The sequence below is a fragment of the Toxorhynchites rutilus genome, chromosome 3 (assembly GCF_029784135.1).
Source record: "Toxorhynchites rutilus septentrionalis strain SRP chromosome 3, ASM2978413v1, whole genome shotgun sequence".
Taxonomy (NCBI): domain Eukaryota; kingdom Metazoa; phylum Arthropoda; class Insecta; order Diptera; family Culicidae; genus Toxorhynchites; species Toxorhynchites rutilus.
In genome coordinates, this window is record NC_073746.1 from 260,326,176 (window position 1) to 260,351,008 (window position 24,833).

The window sequence follows — 24,833 nt, forward strand, 5'->3', positions numbered from 1 at the left end:
TCGCCCAGCAATACCAATCAATGAAATTTTCACATTTAGGAAAGGTTCGAGACTAGAATGGGTCTCATTATGGACAGACCAAAGTCTGGAGATTCTGACAACAGCAATGATGGCAATACCGACCGTTGGCTATTTACGAGCACGTAAGAAGTTCCGAAACAACTGGCGTGCATTTAGAATTGATTAAACAACTTCAAAATATTTTTATAGAAATGTCATGCTCCGAGCAGATAGATCCAGAAAAAAATCATGATTACTGAATCGACACAGAAAAACGTTACGTTGATCTGTACTCTTGATACTATATGCACAGAATTTAACTTAATGGCTGTAGAATTATTCAAACCGCAATACTACCTATAGGAATAATGACCGAAAAGGCTCAAGAGAAAGGTAATAAAATAATTTAAAATGCCCAAGAACATTTCACTCATAAAAATAGTCGAGAAAATACTTATCATCATATAGTTAATCATCTTCTTTTCTCCACATATCCAATAGTAAACACTTATTTTGAAAAGGAGAAAAGTAATGGTAAAAAACTTCCTGATTAAGTTATGTTTCTTTTAAAGAAAACAATTTGAATCAGGAAAAGATGACGATGAATCTGATGACAGTTATGAAGAAGAAGAAGATGATGATAATGATGATTGTTTTAAGTTGTAATCAAAAGAAAATCTTTTATATTAACAGCGGAATTTTCGAATTGAGTGGTCGTCCGACAACTACGAGATCTTTTTTTCAATAGGGAGGATGCCCATTGTGGTTGCTTGTGATCATGAAATTTTATAATAATGTATGTAAAAAATTCTACGAGGGGGGGGGGGCGTGCACAGAATAAAAAAAATGGTTCACGTGCTTTATGGACGACCCCAAATGAAAAATGGATGACAAATTCGTGTTCAGCATCCCGAAATTATGTAAATAACATGCATTAAAGTCACTTTTTTTTTGCTTGGCTAGTTTTTGTATGGAATCGCCCAACTGTGCGCTGACAGTAGTAGTACACCAACTTAAAAAAATATTGAAAAATGTTCAGCGGGAAGATTTCAAATTACAAATTTCAGGTATATATTTGATAGAATGCACATCCAATCCTAACTGGTCTTTGTTTAAACAATTCAACTTCAGGAATTTGTTTTCGATAAAAAGCTGTGTGTAAATATATATCGGGAATTTGTGTTTTTAAAGAAAATGCTTTATTTCTTATTTAAATTTATATTATCGCTTTCTAAATAGGCCCAATAAGCAATATTTTTTTTTCCAACGAACAACCGAGTCATCGAAACACATTTCATAGCTGCATTCAGGATTTGCCTTCAGTTCACGCATTTGCCTTCAGTTCAACACAAAGTTTCTCCAAATATCTTGACCAATAGAATTATCCTTATCAAAATTCGCCGAGCTAAAAAAAGGTAACTTTTTCTTAATGATGCTGTAAGCAAACTCAATGACAGAGCGGGAAAATTTTACATTGTGATCACTGGTAGATTTTTTTTTTAAATGAAAATGATGATGGTCCCACCTCATTCCCCTACAAAGGTTTGAGCGGGACGAGTTATCTTATTGATAATTATTATATTACGGTATTTATATTTTTCATCAACTAACCAGTATGCAAATTAAATTGAAAGGAAAACGGACTGGTTATCTCGCAAACATAGATTACTAATCGAAAGAACAATATAAGCCATTATCTGATCGTATTTTTCCCATGGCATGTCGAGAGAATTCCCAACCCGGGAAGACTCTAGACCGATCGGGAATTGAACCCAATACCTATGTCAGTATTAGCCACAAATTTACAAGGGAATTCCCGCTTTATCAGATCCCCGGCCACGATTCTATCGTTTCCGAGTTCAAGCAGCTGAGCAAACCCAAGCCTAATTCTAGCCGATACTTCAGGCCCATTATTTATCCCAAGGCATGTCAAGAAAACTTCCAACCCGAAAAAATCCTTGACCGATCAGGAATTGAACCCAATATCTATGTCAGTATTAGCCTTGAATTTACAAAGGAATTCCTGCTTCACTGGGTACCCGACAACGTTCTGTTAATCGTTTTCGAGACCAGACAGCTGAGCAAACCTAAGCCTAATTCCAGCCGATACTTCAGGTCCTACATTACATGGAGTATAAACGTATCAACCTGAAGTCTGCAATGAGATCCGCCACAACACAGAAAAATCTCGTTATAATTATCTGTTGAAAAGATTCATTTACGAGTATTCCGTTTGAGCTATCCCTAGCTTCATTCCGGTTTCCACATACAACCCCTTGGAATGCTTTTATTTTATACGCGATAAACTACTTTTGCTCATGCTCGATCTCAAGTATTTCTATGTTTGACAACGCGCGCGGGCTCTATTGCAGACTTCACAATTATTTTATTTTTTCAAATTTAATTGAACAATTGAATTGAAATAAAAAAAACAATTAATACCACCATCATCAGTCTTAAGGTAAAATGAGTAAAAAAAAGGACAGACTCACACACAAAAGACAATACATAATTCATTATCTGAAATCATGATGATGGTCCCATTACAAAAGTTTGAGCTGAACTAGCTCTTGTTGATAACTATATTCATATTGAAATTTATTGTACTATACAACTAACCAGTTAAAATGTTGAATAAAAAAAAAACAAGAAAGAGATGAACAGGTTATATCACAGGCACAGGTTCCTAATCGAAAGAACTGCTTAAATCATCATTTTGACGCATTTATTCCATGGCATGTCGAGAGAATCTCCAACCCGGGAAGACCCTAGACCGATTGAGAATTGAATCCAATACCTATGTCAGTATTAGCCACAAATTTACAAGGGAATTCCCGCTTTATCAGATTACTTCCGCTTCAGGCCCATTACTTATCCCAAAGCATGTCAAGAAAGTTTCCAACCCGAAAAAAAATCCTTGACCGATCAGGAATTGAACCCAATACCTATGTCAGTATTAGCCTTGAATTTACAAAGGAATTCCTGCTTCACTGGGTACCCGACAACGGTCTGTTAATCGTTTTCGAGACTAGACAGCTGGAGCAAACCTAAGCCTAATTCCAGCCGATACTTCAGGTCCTACATTCAACATGGAGTATAAACGTATCCACCTGAAATCTGAAATTAGATCCGCTACAACACAGAAAAATCTCGTTATAATTATCTGTTGAAAAGATGAATCTACGAGTATTCCAGTGGAGCTATCCCTAGCTTTAATCCGGTTTCCACATAAAACCCGTTGGAACGTTTTTATCTGGTTCGAGAAAAATTTGTTTATGTTCAATATCATGCTTCTCTATGTGTGTAAACGCTCGCGAGCTCAAATTATTGTTTAAAGTTAAATTTGTATGTACGACTAAAGAAAAAAAAATTACTTAAGTTCCGCAAACAATTAACATACCATCATCATCATAGTCATAAGTTAAGAAACAAAAATATCCGTTATAACTTTGTCATTTTACATGCTAACATTGATTAACATTGATTCTATACTGGGTTACAAATCTTTACAAATACTACGGAACCTTCGAAGATTTGTTGCTGTCTTTGCTTCATTTGGTAATGTATTGTAAAGTCGATATCCTCTGTAAAAAAGAGAATTTTGGGTACAAGACATTCGAAAATTCATGGTTCTGAGGTCACTTGCTTGTCTTGTGTTATATCGGTGCATATCTCTCCCATACGTTATCGTGTTATGTAGATAATTCGGTGTCATGCCGTTAGTCATCTTATATATGAACGTAAGCGTGCAGTACTTAATACGCTGACTCACTGGCATCCATTGCAGGCATTCGAGCATAAATCTTTGTGGAGTTAGTCGATCACATCTCAATATAAGGCGCATCGCCTTGTTTTGCATAATTTGCATTCTTTGCATTTTCCTTTTATTTGCAAGAAATAGCACAGATGCACAATAATCAAAATGTGGGGCAATTAGTGCCTTATAGATAGTGATTTTACTTTCAAAGGTCAAGAATCGATTAATTCTACAAAGCACTCCATATTTTTGAGCTGCCTTCTTTATAGTATAGTTTATAAGTTCGTCGAAGTGCAGCGTTTCTTCAAGAATAACGATAAGATATTTGATCGATGATGCTCTTTCCATCGTTTGCCCATCAATAGTTATATTAAGACCTTCATTGTCAAGATTCCGAGTAGATACTACCATGTACTTCGTTTTGTTTATGTTTAACTTGAATTTATTCCATTTCAACCATTCGCCTAAGTTTAGCAGTTCATGGTTCATCTTTATGTAGCAATCTTGCAATGTATCAGCTACAACGAAAATAACAGTGTCGTCAGCAAATAAGTTTACGTCACTGCCATTTAACACCTGTTTGATATCATTGATATAAAGCAAGAAAAGCACCGGTCCCAGAACACTTCCTTGAGGCACACCCAGATTCACTGGTACCGCCGATGATTTACTGTCCCTATAAATAGTGACTTGTGTTCGCCCTTCCAGGTAACTTCCAAACCAGTTCAATACAGGTCCAGTTACATTATAATTGGAAAGCAAGTTTAGTAACTTATGTCGATCTATTGTTTCAAAAGCCCGTTTCAAATCAATAAAAACACCCAATACTACTTCTTCGCCTCTATAGCCTGTTTCCACTTCAAGAGCAACAAATTGAGAGCCGTTTCACAAGAGTGATTTTTTCTAAACCCTGACTGTTTATCTACCAGTATCCCATTTTCCGTTATATGTTCCAATAATTGATCTTTGACAACAATCTCTAGAATCTTTTCGTACAGTTTCGGTCTTCTGGTTTGGACGATTTTGGATTTTTTGGAATCGGTATGACAACAGATTTCTTCCAACTATGTGGGCGTTCGCCACGAAGCATTGACTCATTTACTATATATAGTAGATTCTCTTTGATTAAATCAAATGCATCTACTAATAATGTTTTATTAATACCATCAACACCTGAACAGTTTCTTAAATCCATTACTACCTTCCTCAGTGTTTCCATGCTGATGGTTCTAAAGCATCTCAATTCTGAAGGCAGACTTGGAAAAGCAAAATTAAGTCGATTTGTAGGAGATACAATACCATTGTGGATTTCCTCCACACTTGACGTGAAAAATTTGTTTAGCTTTTCTGCAGTTATGAAGCCACTTTCCTTATTACCGTCAAATTCAATGTCGATATCTCTATTTCCGCTTGGATTACATAAAGTTTTTATTTTTTTTTCCACAGTTTCTTTGGATCATGCTGAATTGCGCTGATTTCATTTTGAATTAATTTATTTTTGGAACTTTTAAGTTCACGTACATACATGTTTCTCCATACTCTGTACGTGATCTAATTTCTAATACTGTTTGTACGTTTCGCTATTAATAGATAATGATCTCGTCTTCTCTTGATGGAAGCCAACGTAGAATTGTACCAGGCCTTGTTTGTGCCCTGTCTTAGTGCTCCAGTTCCCTAGCCGCCAATATATGTTTCATTGAAGAGCAAAGTGCTTCTTCAAGATTTTTTTGCAGCATCATGCAGAGAAAATAGCTCTCCAATCGGCGTTATTTTACACTGTAAAACAGATTCCAACTTGCGTTTCGAATAGTTATTCCAACTCTTATATAACTTTTTCTTCGTTTCGGTAAAGTTGAAAAAGTCATCAGAGAAGCTAGATAACATACCGATTGTTTCATGATCGGAAATTTTGCTGTCATGAAGAATCTAGATAACACCGTCGTCAAAATTAGTAAAAACTAAATCAATAGTCGTCGTAGTTGTTCTTGTTATCCTGGTGTGATCATTTATTCGTTGTTTGAATCCAGCAGCTTGGATGATTGCCTTTAATTCATGAGACTTTCTATGTTCGACCCAGTCAATATAAAAGTCACCAGTAATGATGATGCTTTTTTGTTCATGATTTTGCATGTGTTGTAACCACACATCTTCCAGAAATTCTAGAAAGTCTTTATCGCTACTACTAGGCGAATGATATATTCCAGATATTTTAGAACTTCTGCCTTCTACAGCTAGAAACCAATTGTCCCTGTATGTATTATTGTATATTTCTTTAAAATTCAAAATGTTAGAAATGTATGCACAGACCTCGACAAACAATTTACCATTGTGTACCCAGTTACATTAAATTCATTTAGATCGGTTAAATCCGTCAAATGTGTTTCAACCATTATTAGTATTTTCGGTTTTTTTAAGGATATCAATATTTCTATTTCATTGAAATGTGTGCGTGAACCAAAGTACCAATTTAGAAAAATAACTTGAAAATGTTCAGCGGGGAGATATAAAATTACAAATTCCCGGTATATATTCGATAGAATTAATTAGGCGAATTATGTTTGTAGTGGTAAACAACATATAAAATTTGGCATTATTTTGATTGAATATGAAATTTACATGGAAGAAACCAACAAATGTTGAAAATACTTGAAAATATTATCTATAATAATGAATCTTCGTCTGTTTCTATTTAGGTGAGTGAAATTGATACACAAAAATATCACTCTTATTAACCCTTCTCGACGTGATTCCACAAATATACAAACATTGATATTTAGTGAGTGCAAAAACGATTGTTTTTAACTGATAAAAACACACCGAGAATAGAATTTTTCGTCTACAACTATTCAAAACTTAATTCAAAATTTGTTCGGTTTGTATTGAAGAAACTTTCATCTTGTTTCTGTTCAAAAAATATGTAATATGAAATTTGCGTCCTGGCTGTGCTTACTTACATAAAAAAGTAGCAGAAGTTGTTGGAGTAATCTCTTCAACATTAATTATGTCAATGGTTTTATAACAGCTTCAGTTTGATCGAACGACGAACTTTGGAAGTTCTAGTGTTAATATCAGTTCATTTAAGCCATGGATCGAGGCCATAGAGGATTTTTTTTATAAGCACAAATTTGAACAAAGCTTTTTTATTTTAATGCAAGAAGCATGTTTTTGTTCGTGTTGATGAGCATCATGTTTGAACGTAGATTATTAACGATTATTCACGAACAAGAAAGGTAATGAGTTTCATTATTGGAAGAGGTGCTCGGCCTCGAAGGTTGTTCCGAACAATCATAGTCCTACGTATAACTTCCGCTCATGTCTCAAGGTGCTATTTCTTCTAGTTTTTTCTGTTCTCACAAATTTTAGGCATGTTATATGTTTTGCTACGCCTCACGAAGAAAATAAATTTAGATTAGATAAACTTAAAATATTGGAATAGAATTAGCTACCGAATTGGAAATACACTTGCATCGCCAAGTCTAATAATCAACAATTCCCCCAGAGCGCCCCTAACAAAGACCCTCTACCTTAAACATCTGAAATATGCGCTTGATACGCATTAATTCGCATAGTGTCGAGGCCAGCTAAATGACATATAAAGAGTGGTGCTGAAATTCCTCAATACGAATGAATATCGCCACCTCGATTTGATAGCGTTCACGCTGCTTTAGGACTGGTAGACCTTGTCAGCGGAAGAAATTACCAATTTAGTGGTTCAATCATTTTCTGTCGATTTCAATCTATAAGTAAGGCAATGTGGGACATATTGATACAATGTGTTGTGCAGAAGCAGAAAGATAAGTGTATCTACTGTCATTTGTCATTTAACTTGAATTAGGGATGGGACCGTCTATTTGATTATTCGGAAACCGTGTGACGAATCGCGAGCACTCGGCAATATTTGTCGCCATTCACTTCCACCTTTTATAATCGGAGCCAACAAGGTAAACCGTTGTCATTAAAATGCGTCTGCCGGGTGGAAGACGATTCACACTGAATCGATTGCAACATTACCCCTGACATTGCTAACATTGTTCAACCACAAGTTCGAAGTTCCTGCCGTGAAGAGTCAAAACAATCATACGAGACTAAAAATAACGCTATTATTACATCGGTAGTCAGCGACAACGCTAAGTTGTGCTAATTTTGAGCGGCTCCAAGTTTTGCTGCGCGTGCAGGTAGTCGACAGTTCCCTGTGTCGAGTTGTATTTGCCGGATTTGTTTATATTTTTCCACGTTGTGGCCACGTCTTTTTATGGCGCTCTCCGTCGAACAAGAAGTAATTTGAATTTTTAAATTGAGATATACTATGAGGACTGACGCCGAAGTTATATATGAAGCTGGCTGCTGAATGAAAGATGTTATCAGTAATAAAAACTCCAAGCTGCCCGAGAGAATCATTATTTCATGACCGCTATGTTTGTGTGGATATATAATGGATTTTTCTGTTAATTTAGGCTGTACCGGAACATGTATTAGCCGCCCAAAGTAATCCTATATTATCAGAATTTGCTGCTGTACATATAGCATGGAGTGGAACTCATGTTAAATACATAATACATTATCAAACTCAATACTAAACTTGATAAACAAGTTATACTCTATATCAGGGAACTGATGATTCTGGGAATATTACCATCTCTTGTTTCCGAGTCATATTAGGAATACTGGATGGATTGATTACACAGTTTATACACAGTTTGGTTTTCCATACAGCAACAACTACACTCCATTTTATAACTATAAAAACAACATTTTTGAACGGTTTTTGGTTCAATATATATTTTTTTTCTTGATTGAAAATACATTTGAATCAGGTATATACGAGGTGTGCGAGTTGAAATTGTCCGGTTGATGTTATAGATGTTGTTAGCAGCGTTGTGTGCACTGTGTTTTTTTGTTTTTAAATGCAAAAAAACTTAGAGTAACTTGTTGTTCAGCGTATTAACAATGACGAATTTCGTTTCAATTAAAGAGCATCCGCGGCATTCGCTATTGTTGTTATTCTATTTGAAGAAAAAAGCGGTCGAAGCACATCATTTGCTTGTCATAACCTTGTTTCGAGAACTATAAGCGCAAAAATATCATGGCTGCAAAATTCAATTGGTTTCAGCCGAAAGACGATGCTCTGTGTGTGCTGGAGCCAAGAGGGTATGGTGTACCATGAGATACTAGAACCGGGTAAAACGGTGAAAACAGATCGCTACCGACTACCAATGAAAAATTTGAACTTTGCATTGATAAAAAACACCAGAATGACATGACAACCCACCATTGCACACCGCTGAAGTCCTGAAGGATTAATGAAAATTCTTAACTGGGAAAAGTTATCGCACCCGCAGCAATCTCCAAACTTGGCCCCGTCAGATTATCCCCTTTTTATCCAATGGAACATGCAACGTTTTTACCAAGAGAGTTCTGCAAAGATCGAGACAAACGCTTGTACTTCCCAACTCTTCCCTTCTCAACTTCCAACCAAGCTGCTTCAATTTCAGGCGAGTCATCTCAGACGTGTGTTGTCTCGCGATGTTATGTCGGAATCACTTCGTGTGACCTATCTTGTTGCGAACAGCAGAGCTCTGATTTAATCGCTAAGCCATGTGGTAACTCCTCATAATCGACCACTCATTTCCAATTCTACCGTACACACAGAATTATCTTATTTGGCGTCAATCCAGGCTTTGAAGTGGTTTGTGGTGGTTCTCCACGCTAGTCACATGATTCCTGTAGTACTCATTCTTCATTTTGACATGCGTCAGCTCTATTGAAGTACAGGTTGACTCAAAAGTCTTGAAACTCGTCAAACATCACTATCAGCATCAACAATCATTAGTTATGCTACCAAACAAGCAGGTGACCATTTTACCCCACTGACCACTCTGCTCCCACTACCACGAACTGTAGAAAGTTATTGCATACCCCGTTTTTTCTTGACCTGGGCTCGTCAGATCATACTTGCAGAGCAGCACTTCGGCGAATATAAGGATGTCGAAAAATGAGTCGGGGAATGGCTTTTGTCGAAATAAAAAAAAGTTTCATTGAAAAAGAATCCAGAATTTGCTTGATATATGGGCGAAATGTGTATAATAAAACGGAGATTACTTTGAATAAAAATATTTTAATAATAATAGTTCTCCTGAGAATTATGTGTTTTCTCAATTCTTCGCACCTGCTAAAAGTTTTCAGCAAGCAAGTGAGCATTTTTATCAATAGTGTATTTGACAAGTAATATTTCCTAGAAACTCCATTGACGTTCCTATAACGAACACTGTATCTCAATCAGACAGCTGAATCGCGAGTAACGACTTAAAAAAAAGATTAACGGTCTTGAATACGCCCTTATAAAAATCAGCCACGAAAACTGATCATTTGAAATGAAAAGTGTTGTTCTGGATAGCTGTCACCATATACACAAAGCTCATAAAATCGGATAGGAAACAGCGCCCGGTTTATTTAGTGTGGAAATGCTCTATATAATTGTTTTTGATTTGCTTCACATTGAAATTTATTATGCTCCATATTATTTTAATCAAAAGTTAGTTTTTTCAGTGAGCTGGAACATTAATTGTCACTAGAAAACTATCATGGATGAATTTGGGAACATAGGCCTATTTGCCTAATGGCTCCCTTAATTCACCCATCAAAAGTTCAATCGCAGGGTTGATCAAATTTTCCAATCTGATACCTTTAACCATTTCATAACGGAAGTGTGCTCCGCAGAAGTGCTACCCCCGTACGGAGCACTGCGCCGAAAAGTATGCACATCGCGCTGGTGTGTTCGAAGAGCAGGATGAATTTCATGTCGTCAAAAGACGACGCTCGTACACACAGCTCGTCGCGCGGATGTCGTCTCTAGACGACGCTCGTAACGAAAGGGTTAAGACAATATTGACGTTGGGTAGAGCATTGGAAGATTTCGTACACAAGCTAGTGGTCGATTGGAACGTGACCGGCCCCTCGTAGGAGTGAACTTGAAAACTAAATTCATGACAGAACCTGGTTGACATCGTGCGCTTGATTGATTGGCTTGATAGGGTGGCAATGAAATTCGGCTCGGTGTAGCTTCATCAGATCGCAATTAAACTATAAATTTTAAATGAAGTGAAGAATTGTAACACAACAACGAATTCAAAACCATTGATCGCGCACACGAATTCGGTAGCCAACGTGACTTGCTTAAACTACCCCGAGAAAGATGTAGAAAGAGTACGTGTTACGAATTATGATGTAGAGGCAAATTGAAAAAAACACCGCGATCGCAGATGATGACCGGTGTATGAAGTTTGATGTTTGAATTGTGTTTTTGGCGTACGCGGAAAGCTTGCTCTAGTGCCAGCGCTACTTGATGCTGACGATCGCGGAACGCATTGGGGGTTGTGAAAAAAACTGTATCAACATTCAAGTTCATTGAAGCAAGTTCGTGATTGGCGCTGCCGACCATGAACTTCAGCTGGTTTCAATCGATTTTGAAGTTTCAGTGAGCTGATGTCCAAATTAATCAATAAAACGAGTGCCTAATCGCTCACGTTCCCTCTCGCCCTTGTTTATGAAAAGAACTAGTTTATGAGTATGGTTGGGTGTTTCATTTGAATTATCTCATGGTCAGCATAATTCTCGCGGGGACAGTTGAAATACGCACAATGTGTTTTTTGTAGCAATTCTATTCTGCGAATATCATTTAGATTGGTTTATCTTATATTAATATTTTCGAAAGGACGGAAAGAATAGGAACCATAGTAGACTAGCTCCGGAGAAAACAACGGGTGTAAAAGAAGTAGTCGGTCTTGATTTATTCTGTACCGCCGTGACGTAACTCCAGTTGTCATGAGAAGATCTTTTGAAAATACAGACAGACGCAATCAAGTGTCGACTGCATGAGCTTTACCAAAGAATGTTGGTAGAGTTTTTAGTTCAGGTTGCTGATGTGTTTATTTTGAGGGTATGAGAGGGTTCTAAATTACAGTATAAGCTTATTTAGATGATTCCAGTTTACGTTCAGTCACAGTTACAGTTAATATATGTCATCATGCAGGAGAAAAGTTACCATACATCCAACCTTTCATTTGAATATTCGGTATGTAGTACCATTCCTGGAAATCAAGTGGTTTCAGTGCCACACTTCCTTCATCTACAACAATAAAAAATTACGTAATACTTCGGAAATGTTGTCTCATTGTCAGGTTATATTTAAGTCATTCACGATGTATCGTACCATGAGAATCGAATTGCACGTTCACTGCTTCCAATCATGAAATCACACTTCGAGAATTAAAAGGCACTACATTTAGCATACAAAATCCTTTGTAGAATTGTAGAACACTTGTTGTTGACCATGAGAGGAACATGGTATAATCCATCGCTATGCGCGGCGCCAAGTGGAGAGCTACGCAAAGGAATGTGCGTATGACATTCGAAGCATTCTAGTGCCTTGGGAAGACTAATCGATGAGTACATTTTGTCGAACTGATCATGATATTGAATTTGTTTTCTTTTAACGTAAGAGTACATTTAATCGGAAGGTATAGAGTACAAAAAATCTAAAAACTGAGCATGATTGATCCAATTCTAGCTCCTCAAATTGTACCGACCATAACGAGCAGAAAGCGAAGTACTATTTGAATTAGAAACGAATGAATCGAATGATTTAAAGTTTACGTTATCAAAGAAAATAACTGTCATTTAAGTATACCAATACAGCTGCGGACGTATTCATAGTTAATCATCTCTGTTAGAGATGAAACGGATATCCGGAAACTATCAACTCTCCGGCCTATCCGGCCGGATACCGGATATTAGAAAAAAAACCTATAATTTCACATTGATAAGAGATAATTCTTTTCTTTTCAAAACTCATAACATTAATTCATTAATACTATTACTTTTCATTCAGTTTGTGTTTTTCTTCATTTAATTCGATTTGTGGTGAAGTTAGTGTAACTTCTCTCAGATTATGATCCCTAAAGACAGTTTAAAGTTTTTTTAAAACATGGATTGAAAATAATTGATTGATGTTCTTTGCTCATTTGAATACGTAGTACTTACTATTACACGACTAGTATTACAATTATTTCAATATATCCACAAAAATTTCAACATTAATAGACAATTCTTAACAGAAAAAAATATGTTCAATGTTTCTTGCAGAAAACATGATACAGGGTCTTTCAGATTAAACGCTCACACAACAAATTTTATAAATTTTATAAATTCTTTTATAAATGACTTCGAGGGCGATACAGCGGTTATAGCGATCTTGCAACTTTTCGATACCATTTTTATAGTAGGGTAGGGTGGGGCTAGTTGGCCATAGGGGTAAGTTGGACAGTGACGATATCTTGGAATCTAAGCGTCCAAAAAATTAGCGATCTATGGATGAAAAATAGCGAATTGCTGATACAAAAAAATAAGCAAATCCGAAAAAAAATATTTTTAAGTAGGTTAAAGAATACGGACATGGTTCCGATTTCGCCAAAAATCATTCACGGTTTGGGCATTATATAATGTGTTCTAAACTGGTTATAACCATGAAAAAAAATCTGATCAAACGTAAAACAAAGCTTTATGTACGTATTAGCTTTAAGTGTTAATGGAAATCGCTTTTAAAATTATTTTTGTTGAATTTTCATGAATATTCTTTTTTCATATATAGAGGGGCTAGTTGGTCACACAAATTGCTCGTTTGGGAGCAACGTATATAAAATTTTCAAGTATGCCGTGTTTCATGACGCAAGCAATAAACAAACATAGAAAGCATATGTGTTACTGCTAAATCCAGTGTATTTGAAACGAGACAACCACCACACAAACCACTTGCAATATAATTGTCATATTTATATTTTTTGCTGTAAAATTTTCATTAGACATAATAAACACTAACAATGAATATCAGAACTCACCATAATGCATTGAGTAATGTAGCATACCTGGAGGCTATTTCTATATACTTTGGGGAGAACAGTACAAATGTCATCAAAACAAATGCAAGCAAGAATGCAAGCGGTTGTGCGTCGCAGGGATGCCAGGTGGTTTTTTTCAAAAGTACCATACGAGAAAATGTCTTCACCATAATATCGGAGGAAAGTTCTTCACACAAGAACCGAACTGTGATAACTCTATTTGTTTATTTCAGCTTTGAAATTTTGGTTATAACTCAAACCATATCCATGAAACTAATTGTAGGAAAGGTATGTAATCGGAAACCTTCGATTTGTGAAGTGGTCGTTTGAAAGATCTAGGTTAATCTATTGTATAGTAGGGCCAAAATAATAGAAATTCAATGTCACAATCATTCGACTTTTCGAGCGCAAATGAATTAATGTCTTCTAGAGACAATATGTATTCGGACAGCTTCGTTCGCTGAGACTAAAGCTCTGCTTTTTTGACGATATTTTCGGCCAATAGTTAGAATTTCATGGAAATAATATCTTTTAAAAATTCACGTACGCTATCATACTGAAATGTCTTCACATATTTCATAATGTCTTCACAAAATCAAATGTCTTCAAAATGAAGACATGTCTTCAAACCTGGCATCGTTGGTTCGCCACAAAGTGGAAGAGCGACGAAATCGCTAGAAAAGATTGTCTGACTAATTTTCAACGATGATAATTTGAAATTTTCATTAATTTGTTTTTTTACTTGCTACATGATATTAGTTAACTGTTTTTGTTTTGATTTAATTAATTTATTTATAATGAAGGTAACTTCTAATGGAAAAACGCTTATTATTTGCTCAAGAATAACATGCCTATTATTGACTAATTTACCCCGTGTGTGGGGTTAGTTGGTCAATTTATTCAGAAATATAAAGACGTTAAATAAAAGAAAAATGTCAAATAATTGATTCTCTGGTTATTTTTCATTGAAATGGTAAAAGGTAAGCTTCACTATGGTGCATAACATTCTAACGCAAAACTTCGTACTACAAAGTTATAACCAAATTGATTCAAAAATGACCAACTAGCTCCGTCCTACCCTACTCTTTCGGTTTTTCCAAAATAGGCCTGAATTTCGGTAATCACTTCATCATCGGTCTTAAATTTCTTGCCAGCGAGCATTCTCTTCAGGTTTGTGAACAGAAAATAATCGCTAGGGGCCAGATCTAGAGAATACGCTGGATGCAGGAGCAATTGGAAGCTAAATTCATGCAATTTTGCCATCGTTTTCATTGATTTGTGATTTTTCCATTTTATCACAATAACAAAAGTTGCTTCACTTTCAATGTTGTAACTCATGAACCAATCGACCGATTGCTGTCAAATTTTGATACGTATTCATTCAAGAGGCGCCATCTAGACGTCAATCTTATGTACTTTTCAGCCGAACTGTTATTGATGTTTGAATTATTTTGGATGTTGCAGCGCATAACAAATATTACTTTTAAAAACGGTGTACAAAAATATTATAAGTTTATAAAATAATAAAATCACGAATGAAAAGAAATTAATATAATATATTGATATTATTGAAATATGTTCAGATTGAAAATAATAACTTGATGAATAGAGGACTCTACTATATGTTCTCATATGTTCAGATCGAAAACAATAACTTTATATGAATCACAAATGTTTATAACTATTGATGAAATAACAAAAATGAAAGTGCATCGAAGACAAAATTGGTTAGCGGTTGATGCATGTCGTTGGATAGCCGTGAAAACATTGTGTTTGCCATGATCAACCTCAGTTTCTATTTTGCTGCTATGTCTAACGGATGTGTAAAATTTGTTGCTTCAGAAAATGCACGAAGTGAGTACAGTACAGAGCATGCACTGACGGACAGAAACAAATGATAAATATTAAAAAGAAGTTACCGTGTCGGTTTGCATATCGTTATGTGGTGATTAGTTGTGTATCGAATAGATAACGGTGGTGGGCTAAGAGATACTATAAAACTACATGGATACTCAGTAAGTTAAATGTTTCCAGTGTCACTCTAGACAGTGAACAATCAACAGTATCTACTCAAATTAGCTTTTTATTGCCTTGCGAATCATTCACGTCCTTGTTTAAGTGCAAGTTTTCATTCATCGCAACTTGTCAGTGGTATCGAAAATGTTTAACAAAGGGGTCCATTCATAAATTTCTATAATGTTTAATGTCTATAAATTTTGTGGTCCTAAGTTAACAATGCGGTTGTGTCTTAGACGCCACTCTTATAGTTTCCTGATTATGATAGCGAGTATCTCGTTTAAAGGAGTTCCCGCACAGTTTACTCTTCACAAAATGTATATTTTAAGTGCCAAGTGATAATATGGTCAGAGAGAAATATGAACAGTGGCGTCGAGTGAAGCTTTCACGCGGAAGAGTTGATTTGCACCATCACACCCGCCCCCCTTTCGAAATCATATTTATCTAAATTCTTCATATAAATTCGGTTCTTTATGCACCCCTAAAATCATGCACTCGGGCGGGTCCGCCCCATCCGCACCCCCCAGTCGACGCCACTGAATATGAAATAGAAATATGTAAATGGCATTAAACTTCAAAAATATGTTAGTGCCATTTTACAAAAAAAAAACAAAGTACCTCGGTCGTTCAACATTTAAAATAAGTCGAGTTTCGTTCCGGAAAAAGAGTATTTGCGGCATTCGCTACTTTTATTTCTTTCTTTTGAAGAAAAAAGCAGTTTAAGCAAATCGTTTGCTTGTTATAACGTTATTCCTAGAACCCTAAGTGTGAAAAACTATGGCTTTCATCCGGTGAAGCTGTCCCATTTACTGCAAAACCAGATCGTTTCTGCCGACAGATCACGTTCTGTGTGTGGTGGGACCATAAGGGTATGGTGAACCTTGAGCAATGTATGAGAATATCAACAAATATTCGCTAGTAACGAATAAGATTTTATTTCGGTGGAAATTAATTTCTCTGAAATAAAGTAAATTAACTTTTCTTAACTTGAATCATACTTTTCTCACTATATTGAAGACAAAAACAAATGTGTTCATTTTTATCATATCGCTGATGCATGAAAAAAATTATTGCAAGGAATGAACCATCTGGAGGACAAAAACGCTATAGTTCGATGAAACGAACACTGCAAACAAATTGCGCTTGAATTTATTCAGTGAGACGAGTTTTTGTAGCTGCCACCATTTGAAGTATACTTAGCTTCCCGGTTCGGGCGACATGTGCTAGGCATTGAAAGTAGATTGATGTTCATTTCGTCAACATGAAATTCAATTTTGACGTCTTAGATTACAAATACTAATAAGACACTGGATGGAAAAATGAACTTCAAAGCTTTTTGAAGAACAAAAGTTTATCTGCTCATATTCACTGTCATCTATCATCAGTCTTTTTGATTACATTCTGTCAAATATGTTTATGTATCAAATATGTAATTTTTTTTAGAGTTGGTACTACTGTTAGTGATCTTAATGTCAATTTTGAGTGCGATCTGTCATTTAATTTGTTTACAGCGACATAAGAACAAATTCACTGTGTGAACTGAAGGCAATTCCTGAATACAGCTATAAAAAGTGTTTTAATGATAGGATTGTTAATTGAAAAAAGTGTATTGCTTTAGAACGGGCCTATTTTGAAGATGATAATATAAATTTAGATGATAAATAAAGCATTTTCCTTAAAACTTAAATTTCGGGTATATATTTGACGGGATGTTATTATTTGTGAAATTGAAAAACAACATTCAATTGAATCAATAACATTTCATGTTATTCGAATGCATTTTGGATTGAGAGTGGAAGCGACATGAGAAGAGTTAATTTTTTTATGTGGTTCATTTTATCTTGCGGATTTCTGCATTTAAATGACCCTGTCTCGCCAGAAGATATTCCAGTTTCGATATCCATGTTTATTATTGCATCTTCCTCGTTTGTATCGGACATTTTTTTGCCAGTAGAAAATGAATTCGCTTTGCAATTGTGGCATAATGATGCATGTGTTCAAAAATCAATATTGGATTCTTCTGCGCCCAGCAGTATTTGTGCACTTGTGTTTATGTAGTCTTAACTACTGCCTGGAGTCCTAACCTTTTTGTTTATTCGTAAAAAATACTTCGATTGGAAAGACTTTCGATAAAGTCTCCTTCGTTCTATCGCCGAACTATTATTATTGCAAAATATATACCCAGTGATGTTCAATTAGAAAAGTAACGATCATCATTCAACCTTCATAACCGATCTACTTAAATATTCACGGTTCAGAAGATCAGCTGTTGGATGATCATACGTTTTCCTATTATGAATAAGAAATAATGAAAAATAATAGAATGATAGAAATGTTTTACTTATTTGCTAGAGCCTACTCGATTCGTTCATAATTACTCAAACCAAGCAATTATGTTACGTTAAATTCATAAAAAGGAAATGTAATTATCTGATTGAGTTTTAACATTATTGTAATGGAATCATTCGAACAGTTTTTCTTTGACAAATCGACAAAGTGATAATAAATTAACGTCGCAGGCACAGACGAGATCCTAAAATAGTAATAACGGTTTGCTTCGGTAGAATACATAATTTAACCGTTTTGAAACTTAAGCAGAGGCAAACGTCGGAGGTCACCTAGTGGAGAATTCTCCACAATTGCTGGTCCTACGCATCATTGACACTTTTCTATACTAATAAAGTCGCTTTACAGAAAGCCTATTTTTATTGTGTAATCGTTTTGGTTTTCGAATATGTATAACAAACATTATATTTTTGCGACATTTTTCTCGCATCTTCGCGGGACATCGAATTCATAATGAAGTATTATAACCTGTTCTGCCCATTTCCCTTCATCCGTTCGGCGATCACATGGCTGGTCGAGCTGCAAGGTCATGATGATGATGCATTTCATGGGGGCAATAAGTTAAAATTTAGTGGACCATTAGTTTGCATCCCATCTGCCGAAAAGGCGACAGTGGAGCGGAGTTCGATAGTCGAATGAAAAATATGGTTTTACATGGTCAATGTGACGGTCGCTGGTGAACCTTTTCGAATAGATTGCATTATAAATGATCTCATAGCGTGATGGAGATTCTCCAGTCGGCCCGATATTCATCACATTGCATAGCTATGAAAACATGTGAACTGCCACTTACTGTTTTTGCTGTAAACAAATAGAAAACATCATCAACAGAACCCGAATTCAGCAGTGGATGATTGCAGTGCTGCTTTTTTACTCTAAGCGTAGCCCGGCAACGGATCGATATTTTATTTCGGAATTTTGACATGCGGGAAATTAGAAAAATACAACAGAAGAAGAATATTCGTATATTATATGAGGATCAATCACTGAACAAACACAACCCGGCTCCTCTTCCACATCGACGACAAATATTTACCTCTAAGGCAAACGTTGGAACAATAATTATGTGTGACATGCGATTTGTGGGTACTCAAATCAAGCGCCTTCTCACTTAACACCTGCTTGTGACACAGAGATCAAAATTGTTTCATCCGCAATGTTGTTTAGAAAACAACAGCTGTCTATGAAAGGCAACCTGCAGAAAGTGTCATGCGTGTTGTACCCCTGAGCCCCTCTTCAAACGTGTATACACATTCAACATAGTACTGCAGCGGATAATTGGTTCTCCAGAATTTAACAATCGTGTTATTGTTGGCTCAAAGGTGAGCATAATGATTGGTATACAAATTTGAATCGGTGTCACTCTGATGAGAACGTTTGCAAGCGCTTAGGAATTAATACAGAATATAACAAGCTGACGTCATGCTAATTTTTCTGTAAATAACCGATCTCCAATGTACGTAAATCGGCCGAAAGGGGAAATACAGGAATAAGTTTGGTATTCCCAGATTCTGTTCCACCGTTTTTTCTTCTTCTTCTAATTGGAATTGTGAAGAAGGAGAGAAAAACTCGTGCTAATATTTCAAGTCTAACAGTGTTTAGTTACTTTCAGGGAGTGAAATAGTATTGCGACATTCCACGAGAAATGGATGGAAGTGCATGTTGTGATGTTATGGAATTATTTAAATCTTTTAATGATTTCACAACATCTGATTGTTTTAACAAATGTTTTGCTTCGGTTTCCGGTGACTGAAAATAATGATGATAGCCTGCACCGTCGCCTACACATATTTGAATTGATTGACGTATCTTGAAAAACCTTTTTTTGTGTGTGAAAACAAAATGAACGAGATTGCGGAAGGAAGTCCATCGATGATGTTTAGAGTAAATAGAATCAACCAACTATTTTTGAAACCTCTGCGAAATTCTAATACTTAAAATATTTTCGTTTGATTTATTCCCTACCTAGATTCAGTAAGTTCGTGCTTATTCCATTCAGTGTTCTGTGTTTCGTTTCCGTGTTATAAGAGAACATGTGTTATTGTATTATTAATAAATTAATGAAAAATGAAGTATTTACATGAAGCTAAAACATCATTTATTCTCATCTTCCAAGCGATTGGCAATCACAAATAGTACGGCTTCGTACTTAGAGGAGTTTCACTTCATATTACTGATCGGTATGGAACATAATGTACTAATTCTCGCGAAAAAAGTCACAGGAGGGTTGTGTCCAAGACACGACCGCATAGTTGACGTAGGATTCCGTTAGGCTATCTGCTGCACGCTGATTTTGGATATGTTTGAAGAATTACATTGTTAAACTCTTCGATAATGATTTGGCTCCGTTTTGTCTGGTTGTTAGGTATTGTTTATTCACTCCACCAGTATCCATAACCGAGTGATAATGATAGGATGGTGATTAGTCATTAGATGGTGCGTATCACGTGCCAAAGCCGCCCTCTGTGGTCCTGGACGAGATGGCGCCTGTGCTATGTATGGATGAAATAAAGAAAAAAAGCTCATCAAAGCAATATGAGATAATTATCATTACCGAACCCAATTTTTCTCACCATAAAAAAAGTGTTACTTTAGTATAAAGAAAATATATTTGAAATGGAAAAGTAATTTCATTCATAACTTTTTATTTTCTGAGTATTTATTCAACCCATTTCCTTTTCACTTTAAACCCAACGGAACACGATGCTACATGCCTCAATGCGAATTTCAGTTGGGCTAACAGCACCCAATACGTATGTAGAGCATATGTGAAATCACTTTTTCGAATATTGCTTTATTTTTCCAATTTTGCTCGTCGCATGAACTTTCCATGGGAGAAAAAAAGTCGTTTCATATTTCAAGTCATTTTAACACAATAGCTACCATACACAATTTTACACTTACAGTTGTGCTAAAAGTTTTACGAAGCAACCAACATAAAAGTTAAAAATTTAAATTTTATTTATATTCGATTATTCTTCAATCGAAAGATTCTTATTGGAACGAAAAATCACTTGTTCATCGCTCCCAACTTATTCGCCAGCACGTATGCAATCAGCAATGCCCACGCTAGTTACAATGAGCACTATCCATTTATGCACGTCGTTAGTTAAACTATCGAGTGTCGTCAATTTCGATCTATCAGAAGTGGGTATTTCTATAGGATAGGGGTTGAGATTTTTCAATTGTTCGATAGTTAGTTTCATGACATATATTATTTCATTTAATGTAAAAAATTGTTATGTAGTGCCGAAATTGATTGACGCAAAAATCTCATCAATCCATCATGAAATGACTGAGCAATAAGCATTTGAAATTGGACAATTTTCACGGTGCGCTCTATTTTCGATTTTCAATTTGTACCCAAATATGTTCCCGAAAGACGTAATCCTACGTCAACAATTTGGTAAAAAAAGATAAATCTTCAATAAAAAAATTATATAAAAAAATGCTCTGAAAATATTTTGTTTTCAATAGGAATTAGTTTTTCTTAAACACATATTTTTTTAAATTCTCAATTGAAATTATATTTCAGAAGGTGGGCACTTCTACGGGGATTTTTTTTCTAACAAAATTTTTTTCATGTTTTCTTTGAAAAAATGATAACTAGTCCTAAATTTGTTTAAAGTCAAGATAGGGATATAAAGTATTCGGCAAAACTTTATATAATGTCAAAATATGAACTTTTGCAGAAGACATCAACATTCTATATCTTATAACTTTTAAGATATATAGCATTTTTGAATGGCGACTTTTAAAAAACCAATGTTCAACTCGTAACATTTTTGGGTGTAAATTTTCGGGATTGACATATTCTTGACATGTTTTAGATAGAAAAACAGGAAGTGGGTTATATCTATGGTATAACCGCAAGGGTGACGTAGGACTATCGTTGATTTAGAGATCATTTGTATGAAGTTGAATCTGAATTCATTCTGAATGAATGAATATTTGGAGAACTTCGAAAACGAGAGCGTTACGTTGGAGGCACAAGGTTTTATGCATCCAATATTGGATACGGAAATATCCTACTGATGGGGAAGAATAATCTTCAGAAGCTATCCTGTTGATTGCGAATGATTGAAAAATCACAAAACCTAATGTATTTGGTCACAGTGTTACATGGATAGAAAACATTAAAATAAAATCTTTCATATGAATGTAATTTTAAATTCCCAGAGAAACTGGCAGATTATTTTCAGTAACGATTAGATATTTCCACATTTTCCTCGATACTGGAAGCCCACCAGTGGTTAATGCTAACTCGATAACCATCTGTTAATAGCACTTGATTGAAACATATTTGGTCACAGTGTTACATGGATAGAAAACATTCAAATAAACTCTTTCACATGAATGTATTTTTAAATTCCTAGAGGAACTGGCAGATTATTTTCCGGATCTTTCTCGATCCAAACGGAAAGAATTCCGTGCGTGTATGTGTGTGTGTAGCGGCTGCTTCGAGATCTTCCCGGGGAACCGTTTGTAGCATCACTCTCCTCCTGATGGATTCCCTTCTGGCCTAAGGTGCACAAACAGGCTCTTGGTGACACCGTTCATCCGCGCTTTCATGATAAATGAAGAGCTTCACCACAACAGCGACAACATGCTCCAATCGCTGTTCAATTAGAACTGAGTGGATTTCCGAGCGGCGCTCGCTTATATACCGATTGGTGATTTCAATAGCCTATTTTGAAAGCAAATTTAAGACTATTGAAACAAGTTTTTGGATCAGAAAGTAACAAGTATAGAACGCGTAGACATTTTATCTTTCGAATGAAGTGTTCATCATACCATTTCGTTCAGTTGTTTAGGAGCTATTAACACTCAAAATCTCGGCCTCCGGCGTAACGCTTTCGTTTTCGAAACTTTGATTTTACACCCCGGTATAGAAATGAAAGACGTAGTCCTACGTCAAAAACAGGAATTGGGTTATATCTATGGTATAACCGCAAGGGTGACGTAGGACTATCGTTGATTTAGAGATCATTTGTTTGAAGTTGAATCTGAATTCATTCTGAATGAATGAATATTTGGGGGACTTCGAAAACGAGAGCGTTACGTTGCAGGCACAAGGTTTTATGCATCCAATATTGGATACGGAAATATCCTACTGATGGGGAAGAATAATCTTCAGAAGCTATCCTGTTAATTGCAATTGATTGAAAAATCACAAAACCAAATGTATTTGGTCACAGTGTTACATGGATAGAAAACATTCAAATAAACTCTTTCACATGAATGTATTTTTAAATTCCCAGAGGAACTGGCAGATTATTTTCCGGATCTTTCTCGATGCTGAATGGCATCCAAACGGAAAGAATTCCGTGCGTGTATATGTGTGTGTAGCGGCTGCTTCGATGGTCACCTTCTCTTCTCCTGAAGGATCGGCTTCTCTGTGCTCCCTCACTGTTTCAAACAAACTAATTGCGTTTCAGGGCATATCTCGATCCTTCGCCGTCGAGCACCCTCAGCAACGATGTTGTCTTGTCGATGTCCTCACGAAAAATGAATGCATCTCACCACCAGAATATCGCTTAAGTATGCTTTTTGTGCGTGATTGAATCGAGAGAAGGCGTGGTTTACGATGGCAATTTGGAAGGCAAACTAGAGGGGAATGAACTCTCTGAGCTCGGAACTTTCGGCGACTGAGCAATAATCGATTGCGGGCGCATACAATATTGGATACGGAAATATCCTACTGATAGGGAAGAATAATCTTCAGAAGCTATCCTGTTAATTGCGATTGATTAAAAAATCACAAAACCAAATGTATTTGGTCACAGTGTTACATGGATAGAAAACATTCAAATAAACTCTTTCACATGAATGTATTTTTAAATTCTCAGAGGAACTGGCAGATTATTTTCCGGATCATTCTCGATGCTGAATGGCATCCAAACGAAAGAATTCCGTGCGTGTATGTGTGTGTGTGTAGCGGCTGCTTCGCGATCTTCCCGGGGAACCGTTTGTGGCATCACTCTCCTCCTGATGGATTCCCTTCTGGCCTAAGGTGCACAAACAGGCTTTTGGTGACACCGTTCATCCGCGCTTTCATGATAAATGAAGAGCTTCACCACAACAGCGACAACATGCTCCAATCGCTGTTCAATTTGAACTGAGTGGATTTCCGAGCGGCACTCGCTTATATACCGATTGGTGAATTCAATAGCCTGTTTTGAAAGCAATTTTAAGACTATTGAAACAAGTTTTTGGATCAGAAAGTAACAAGTATAGAACGCGTAGACATTTTATCTTTCGAATGAAGTGTTTATCATACCATTTCGTTCAGTTGTTTAGGAGCTATTAACGCTCAAAATCTCGGTCTCCGGCGTAACGCTTTCGTTTTCGAAACTTTGATTTTACACCCCGGTATAGAAATGAAAGACGTAGTCCTACGTCAAAAAGTTGTGAATGTCAATCACGATGACTTACGCTCAAAACTGTTACGAGTTAACACAAGCCCAAAAGGACTGTTGGTACGCTAAACAGTTTTCGTACAGAGGGCATCAGAGGCCAATACATGACAATGGTATTCGATATTCTACTACCCATCATAATTGGACTCTGAACGGGCGTTTTCCTCTTCTGGAAACTTTGTCAATGAGACCCGATTTACGACAAAATTAACATTCTCTGTGCCCTTAAATATTACTTTAACCAACAAAAACATGCAAATTTTTTTTTGTAAACTAATCATTATAAATGAAAGCCGTTTCTACAAGAAAATGGTTTATTTTAAAGTATGTTTTTACCGGTAATTTAATATGAGAATGGCAGAAAAGCTGCAAATTCACGAATCAAGAAAGCGAAATTGGTGC

At 36.1% G+C, this 24,833-nt stretch overlaps 1 protein-coding gene across 2 annotated transcripts in view; it reads left to right on the forward strand.

Annotated features, from left to right (window-relative positions):
• Positions 1-24,833, forward strand: part of LOC129776930 (glucose dehydrogenase [FAD, quinone]) — a 45,619-nt gene that overhangs the window by 2,752 nt on the left and 18,034 nt on the right. The window contains exons 2-3 of one of the 2 annotated variants that reach the window (XM_055782877.1): positions 40-143; positions 211-393. The exons of the other annotated variant lie outside the window; for it this stretch is intronic. The gene's annotated coding sequence lies outside the window, so the exon portion shown is untranslated. The remainder of the gene's footprint in view (positions 1-39; positions 144-210; positions 394-24,833) is intronic. 2 annotated transcript variants of the gene reach the window in all.